Source organism: Arachis ipaensis, chromosome B07, assembly GCF_000816755.2.
Source record: "Arachis ipaensis cultivar K30076 chromosome B07, Araip1.1, whole genome shotgun sequence".
Classification (NCBI taxonomy): domain Eukaryota; kingdom Viridiplantae; phylum Streptophyta; class Magnoliopsida; order Fabales; family Fabaceae; genus Arachis; species Arachis ipaensis.
The window spans coordinates 14,308,303-14,316,911 of NC_029791.2; positions in this window are offsets into that span (position 1 = coordinate 14,308,303).

An 8,609-nucleotide genomic window follows, 5' to 3' on the forward strand; every position below is an offset into this window, starting at 1 on the left:
CTTGGTCTATTTTTAAAATATATTTTTTAATATTTAAAATATCAAATTATATTTTTATTAAATGTATGTTTTTAGTTATTTAATTTTTTTTATTAAGTTAACAATTTATTTTTATATAATATCAAACATGAGATATATTTGTTGAATTTATAGTCAATTTAGTTCTAAAATTTAGGATTGAAAAAGTATATTTGTTAAATTTTTTTATTTAGTACTGAGTACGTATTACCTGAATTAAAAGAGTTATGGTAAATAATAGATTAACTTACTAGTCTTATTTTTTAATGGTTGATCTATATAAATGCAATTAATTATTTTAAGATTGTAATTTATTTCATATTTGATATTATATAAAAATAAATTATTAACTTAATAAACAATTAAATAATCAAAAACATACATTTAATGAAAATATAATTTTATTTTTTAGAATATTAAAAAATATATTTAAAAAATAAACCAACTAAATTTCATGGTAGCCCCACCAGAAATACCCATTTCGTTGGCGTCAGGCACAAAATGGCTTTCCCACCAGAAGTTCCAATTGGCGTGCGCCCCTCCTGAGATGACGACTAAATTCATTTCGCGGGTGCTTTGCAAACAATGGCCCTACGCATTTTTGTAAAGATTTCTCTGCATGCGTATTATGGGAATTAATATATTTTATTTACTTATTTATATAAAAAAACCTGCATAAATAAGCACTAACGTATCTATTAATCTAATTTTTAAAAATATGTATAATAATAAATAAGATGTTAATTGGTATGATGATTATTTCATATTTTGATCAAGAGGTTTTGGAATTAAAAGGTGCAAACAAAAACTGTACCTTTTTATAAGTTATATATAATTAAGGTTATTTTAGAAAAAAGAAACTTTATTTTAGAATAGTAAAAATATTTGGGACAAATCATAGACTAATTTAAAATATAAATAATATTTTTATACTAAAATTTAAAAGTTTTCAATAAATATTTGAAATTTGTTTGAAAATTGATGAACTTTCAAACGAAATTTACAAATGATGCTATTTTCGTCCCAAATTTGTGGGAAAAAATATTGTCTACTTCAAAGGGTTCGTTATAGTAAAAGTATTTAAGATTAATTATAGACAAATTTCGGATAGAATTAATATTTTTTAAAATGCGTCATAAAGCCGTCTGAAGTTATTGCACATATTCAGATGGAATACGGACGAATTATAATTTTTGTCCAAAATGTGTTGCTAATCTGGATGAAAATTTTGGCACCATCTAAAAAAAATTTGGCGCCAAAATTTGGGACAAAATTTAGACAAATTTAGGATAGAATATATTATTCCAATGTCTCCACTAAAAATTGTTCAACATTTGTCTCAAATTTGTCCGAAATGAAAAAGTCATTCGGACGGATTAAATTTCGTTTGAAATTTTCGTCCGAAAAAACCTTATTTCTAGTAGTGAATATAATTATTACCAAAAGAAATATTCATATTAAAATTTTACATGCTGTAAATCATGAAGATCAATTATAATGTACTGGTCACTTCCCTCTATTTTTAATCATGATATAAGTTTTTTTTTTTTAGTCAAAAATCCAATAACATCTAATTGAACAAAAAAATTGAATTAAAAGTACCGAATTAAGGACAAATGAGTGAATAATATAAGAAATTATAACTTCGTACGTATACAAAATAAAGAGAATTTACTGATTTATTTTATGTTAAACGATAAAACTAACAATAGTATATTAATAAAAGGATATATCTTTAAAAAAAAGTCACAATACAATTTCAAATATTTTCATAAATAAACTGTTAAAATTTTTGTTATCGATAAAATGATGCTATTACACAATTTTTTGGCAAAGCTTAAAATCAAAAGGAAAATAATTTTGTGTGGGTTAATATAAATTAATTACATATCAAATAAGTAGAATCGTTCATTTGTTTGTTTCAATATATCAGCATGGGCAAGTAAATTAAAATCATTATCCGGAATTTTACGATCATCGACCGTATGTACTATACGTGACTCCATTTTAAAAGATATTTTGCACGTGTGTACAGTCAGAAGATATATTCCGCTTGATTTTTTAATCTCAAAATTTGAGAAGGCATAGACCTTCCTTTCTACCAATTCATTCTCAAATATTTTTGTCAAATAATTCTTGATTGAACAATGAATTTTATCATATTGCAAAATAAATTAAATATAAAAGCTATTAGCATTTATAAAGCTATTAAAAAGAATTGTCTTTGACTTGTGAAATGGTGTACTTATAAAATTAACTTAAAATATGAACTACAAATATTTATAAAAAATTTAATTTTGATGCACTAACAGTGTAAAGTAATTTTACACGTGCATCCAAATACATAATGACACATCAATAAAAATAAATACCTTTCATATTGACCGCGTGAATGGTCATCCAAAAGAATGGATGTAATTGCACGACTATGTAAAACGCTTTACACTGTCAGTGCATCAAAATTAAACTCTATTTATAAATTGAACTTAGCATTACTTGAAAAAATTTAGTAAATGAATCAATTAATCTTATCATCTATTAGAACTATTTTTATGTAAACCGTCTTATTCTTGTCAAACTTGAATGGAACTTTCTATAGCCTTATAATTCTTGTCTTTATTTTCCATACGTTTTCTTCGTATAATCTACTATAAGTGATACTATTGATAAGATCGTAGTCAATAGTCATTAGGTCATTAGGTATGAAAAAAAATAAAATAAAGACTATGTAAAAATTATACCTTTTATATTGACCGCGTGAATGGTCATCCAAAAGAACGGATGTAATTGTACGACTGTGTAAAATGCTTTACACTGTCAGTGCATCGAAATTAAACTCTATTTATAAATTGAACTTAGCATTACTTGAAAAAATTTAGTAAATGACTCAATTAATCTTATCATCTATTAGAACTATTTCTATGTAAACCATCTTGCTCTTGTCAAACTTGAATGGAACTTTTTATAGCCTTATAATTCTTGTCTTTATTTTTCACACTTTCTCTTCGTATAATATACTATATGTGATGCTATTAATAGAATCGTAGTCAATAGTCATTAGGCATGGAAAAAAATAGAATAAAGACTATGTGAAAATTATAAATTTTTTAAATAATAAACATGAAAGAAAATTTACTGCTTATTATATATACTAATAATATGTCAATAATTTTTAAAATTTACTAATAATACTAATAGTTTAAAGATAATTTTACTATAGTTATAATAAATTTAATTATTACTCTAAATAAATAAAATAAATAATATATTTGAAAACTAAAGAAAAAAAGATTAGTGGTAATCATGTTTAGACTGTTCCCATATTTTTTTTCATTTTTTTTGCTTGTTATTCTTTCACTGCAATGTTAGATCAAAGAAACTCTAAATTTGAAATATAATAATAAATATGTCATGTAATGAAAAAATAACAAACAATATATATATTTATTTTTGATATTGTCCAAAATTAAATTGAAATTATGTTCAAAGTCTTAATACCGTAATTGAGGTATAATTAATACCTAAAATTTTAATAAGTAAATACCTAAATTAAGTTAATTAAATAACAACAATTAATACCTAAAATATTGAAAAAGAATTTTTAATAAATGTGAGAAATAAAAACAAAAAAAATTAATAAATAATATTAGTGTTTAAATGAAAGAATTGATAAAGAATAATAATTATAAGTAAAAATAGTATTTTTATTTTGGAAAAAAAACACACATGAAAATTTGTTTAATAATCCATGCCATGTACATGATAATAAATTGTTCAATAATTCGTACTATGTACGTGATAAGGTTGAAATTATAATTTTAAATTATTTTATTGAAATTAATTTGAATTGTAGTAATTTGATTAATAAAAAAGTAACATGTTATGCGTTTATTTTTGGGCAATTTACGCAAATAAAATAAATGAACAAAACCTTTACACAAATACAACATTGGAAATTTCCAGACGCAAATGCAACAAACGTAACTGTATATAATCCGCTACAGGCTATCGCGGATTACGTTGAGGCTGCGTTACTCATAAACCGCTACATCCTGTAGCGGATTATGAAGAGTGTGAAAAATCGGGTTGGCTTATGTTTAAAAAAATTACACTTTCTAAAACCGGGTTTATTTTGCATAGAATAAAGGGCATTTTAAGCCATTTTCTATGCAAAATAATTTTTAAAAAAATGACTTAAAAGATGTTAGGAGTACTATAAAAGTTTGTAACATCTTAGTAATTTAAGTAAATACTGGTTATAACTATATTTTTCTTAATTTTTAAATTATTATTGATTATGTAGAGTATTTCTTTAATGTCCTAAGTCATTAGAATATTACAAATTTTTATAATATTTCTAACATCTTTTAAGCCATTTTTTAAATTATTTTGTATAAAATATAAAATATTTTTTTATAGTATAATTTAAATAAATTTATTTTTTTTCTCAAAAGATAAATTTTATTGGTGCAATAAAATAATAGGTCCATTTCGGACTTACAGCAAAAGAAAAATGGGAATTCCCGAACTAAGCAAATGTGCTGGATATTAACTCCTAATAAAGACATGGAACGTTACTAAAAGGCGTGAAAAGGATAAAGTGAAAAAGAAAGAGTTTTTGGAGGAGGAGCGTCGTTCATCAATGGAGGTGAGTCACTGCTTCCAGAGTTCCAGACCTTGTATTAAAAAAATATTCATGAGCTATTAAAAATGGGCAAAAGAGTATGTATGAAATCCGAATTGATAGCTCATTAATATTTTAAAGAAGTCTCGTAATTAAATATTTTGTTAGCTTTTTTTAATGCATGAAATAAAATATATATTTTTTAATTTTTTAATTATTAATTTTTTTAATTACTTATTAATTTTTTAATAAAATATATAGTTATAACCAATATTTACCTAAATTACTAAGATATTACAAACTTTTATAGTACTCCTAACATTTTTTAAGTCATTTTTTTAAAATTATTTTGCATAAAAAATGACTTAAAAGGGCTTAAAATGCCCTTTATTCTATGCAAAACAAACCCAGTTTTAGAAAGTGTAATTTTTTTAAACATAAGCCAACCCGATTTTCCACACTCTTCATAATCCGCTAGAGGGTGTATCGGATTATGAGTCCTGCACCATATGAGCATAAACCGCTATAGGGTGTAGCGGTTTATGAGTAGGAGGCCACTCAGATAAAGACGCCTAAAATGTCTTTTTTTAAAGATGTTTCTATGTTGTGTTTTAATTGGTTTCTGTATAATTTATTCGGTGTTTCTCATCACATATTATTAAATTTCTCAAAAGATTTTCTTTCCAAAAACAATAAAAAATATTTAATTTGGACTAAAACAAAAAAGAAAATTTTAAAAGGCTTGAGCTTGTTATATATATATATATATATTTTGATGAATGTGATATATTTTTTTTATGTAAATAATCTTTTAAAAAAAATCTAATAGTTAATCTATTACCTTTTTTGTTTTAGTTCAAATTAAATATTTTTTATTGTTTTTGGAAAGAAAATCTTTTGAAGAATTTAATAATATGTGATGAGGAACACCGAATAAATTATATAGAAACCAATTAAAACACAACATAAAAACATCTTTAAAAAAAGACGTTTTAGACGTCTTTATCTGAGTGGCCTCCTTATGAGTAACGCAGTCTCAACGTAATCCGCGATAGCCTGTAGCGGATTACGTGCAATTGAGTTTCGCTGCAGGGTGTAACGGATTATATACAGTTGCGTTTGTTGCATTTGCGTCTGAAAATTACCAATGTTGTATTTGCGTAAAGGTTTTGTTTATTTATTTTATTTGCGTAAATTACCCTTTATTTTTTCTTAATCTAGTGTTATGTGTATCAACTTAAAAATACAATCATTATAATTTTTTAGTTATTATTGCTAGGGGTGTTTACAGATGGGATATGGCTGAAATTTCGATCCAATCCGCACTAAACTCATTAGATCAAATTCGATATTTGCACTTTTTATGTTTGGATCAGATATCAAATATATCCATAAAATAAAAAATATTAAAAATTTTTATTTTTATAAAAAAAGTCAATAATTTTTTTGCTTACTTTTTAAAACATATTTACTTCTATCTGATTAGAGTGTGAATCCGATTCGATCCAATCCGATCATCTTATAATACTTATTGGTTTTTGAAATTATGTTCGTATCTCAATCTATAGTTGTAAAAATCGAACTGGATTGGCTGGTTCGACCGAAAAATTAGTGAACCATACTAGAATTGGAACCAGACTAGGTTTACTCTTTGGACCGTTTAAGGAATAAAATCGGTGTGAACCGATAAAAACCGGTGCAAATCGGTCTAACCAAACTGGTTTGCTTGAAAAAAATTTTAAAATGTCTCCACAAGGTCTCGAACCAAGAACCCTGAAACAAAAGCAACCTCTAATTGCCACTTAGCCATTGCACTTTTAAGTATTATATTTGACAAATACTAAATATATAGTATACATAAATATCTAATTTAATTTAATTTTTATTTTTTCTATTTTTAAAATTAATTATATTTTAATTATATACCATTATTAATATAAATATAAATTTTACTAAAAATTTATTAATTTACTTGATCTATTTTATTGCTAGTATTGTGATTAAAGTTATTTATTTTGGTGTTAGTGTTAAAATCTACTGATATTATAGTTAGATGATAGGCTTTGTGAATTAATTATTTTTTATTGTGTCAAAATAAGATACTATTGTAGTATTAAAATTTTATGATTTTTTTTATATTAGTTATTTTTAGAAGTTGAGACTTGATTCTTCATAAAATGTTAGTGATAAGATATGTATTTCAAATTTTAATTTTAAGTTTTTAACTATTTTATATTTTATATTTACGTGAGATCGTTTTATCGGTTCAACTAGTGATTTATTAGTTGAACCAATAAACCAGTGAACTAGTAGCTTGACCAGTTCGATCACTGGTTCGGTTCTAACAACTATGTTTCAATCTAATTTTAAAAATTTTGATTTACTCAATTTAGTCTCCCAATTTAATAGTTATGACTCACATTGGTTCCTAATCTTATTTTTGTCACTGTCTCACAAAATCGTTAACGACATGCTGGGATGGACTAACGACTGCTACATTATATATTCTAGCGACTATTTGATGTGACAATTGAAATTTTTTTTACCTTTTTTTTTCCAACTAAACACTTAAAACCCTAATATGAGTCACGGATACCTAAGTTAAAAAATCAAACTAAGTAAATTGAAACTTTAAAAATCATATTAAAGCTCAAATATAATTTCAAAACAGAACTTTAACTTATGTAGTGATTAATTTAAATGAGAATCAAATAAATCAAAATTCAGATTATATATATATATATATATGATTATTTTTTATTCTACAATCGAGTAATAATTTTTTATTTTTTATATGCATGTATATTTCTTAATCTTTTTTCATATGCATGATTAACAAATTTTTTAAATGGTGAAATATTTTTTTTTCCACGTATTTTTATATATTAGCAAGAAAGTAAAACCATGTATTGTGACTCTTTTTCCTTTTTTATGCCTTAATCTTAATTAATCAATCTTGTGTCCACACAATATAATTAAACTTTTAATCATTCTAATTTATTGATGAATTACATTTCTCTTAATAATTGCATTACTAATCTGAAATACAAAAAAAAGTGATACATATATCCAAAAAAGAAAACAAACTTAAAAATTAAAAAAAATCATATTAAAAGGTTTAAAAATAACATATCCAAAAAGAATAGTCATAATATATAAATTGAGACAACAATTTAAATTTCTCTTAAACTAATTTAATCAATTACCAATATTAGAAATAAATTATTTAAATAATATTTAATCTATTCTAATCCTCAAATATGTATAAATTAGAGTCATTCTCGTAACAACCAACCGAAATAATATCATAAGATCGAACACTTAGACTTTGTACAAATTCAGACTATCTTCTTGTTAAAATTGTCAAATTAAATTGACTTTTATTCTCCTTAATGGCATTGCATTAATGCACCAGAAGGCCAGTAGTTTCTGAAAAAAATCACAATATGTTATAAAATTATTTTTAATACAAAAAACTTAAGAGAAAAAAATTTAAATATAGTACCAATCTTTGAATTGCATCTTCAAAGTTGGCACGAATTTTTCAAAACTGAACCTAAATTGAGAAAATTCAATCGTATTATATGCTCCACTTCGAATATTTTCGGACAAACATAAAAAACGTGGAGGGGATGTGACTTGAACTTGACCTACAAAGCTCCTTAGAAACAATTGCTCAGTCAAATTAAAAAAGAATAACAGATTAGAAAAAAAAAGAATGCTTTGATTCTTAGATTTAGACTCACTAACTACAAAGAAACACTATATATAGCCTTTAGTAGTACAAAAATAATTATAAAAATTAATTATTGCAATATCAATTTACCACTATGAACATTAGTATCATATTTATAGCAATTAGAATTATAAATTTATGTTTAATTTTTTATATAATTATAATTATGATATTTTTAAATTAGTATAATTATACATTATTCATTAAATGCTAATTGTAATATAATTTTAA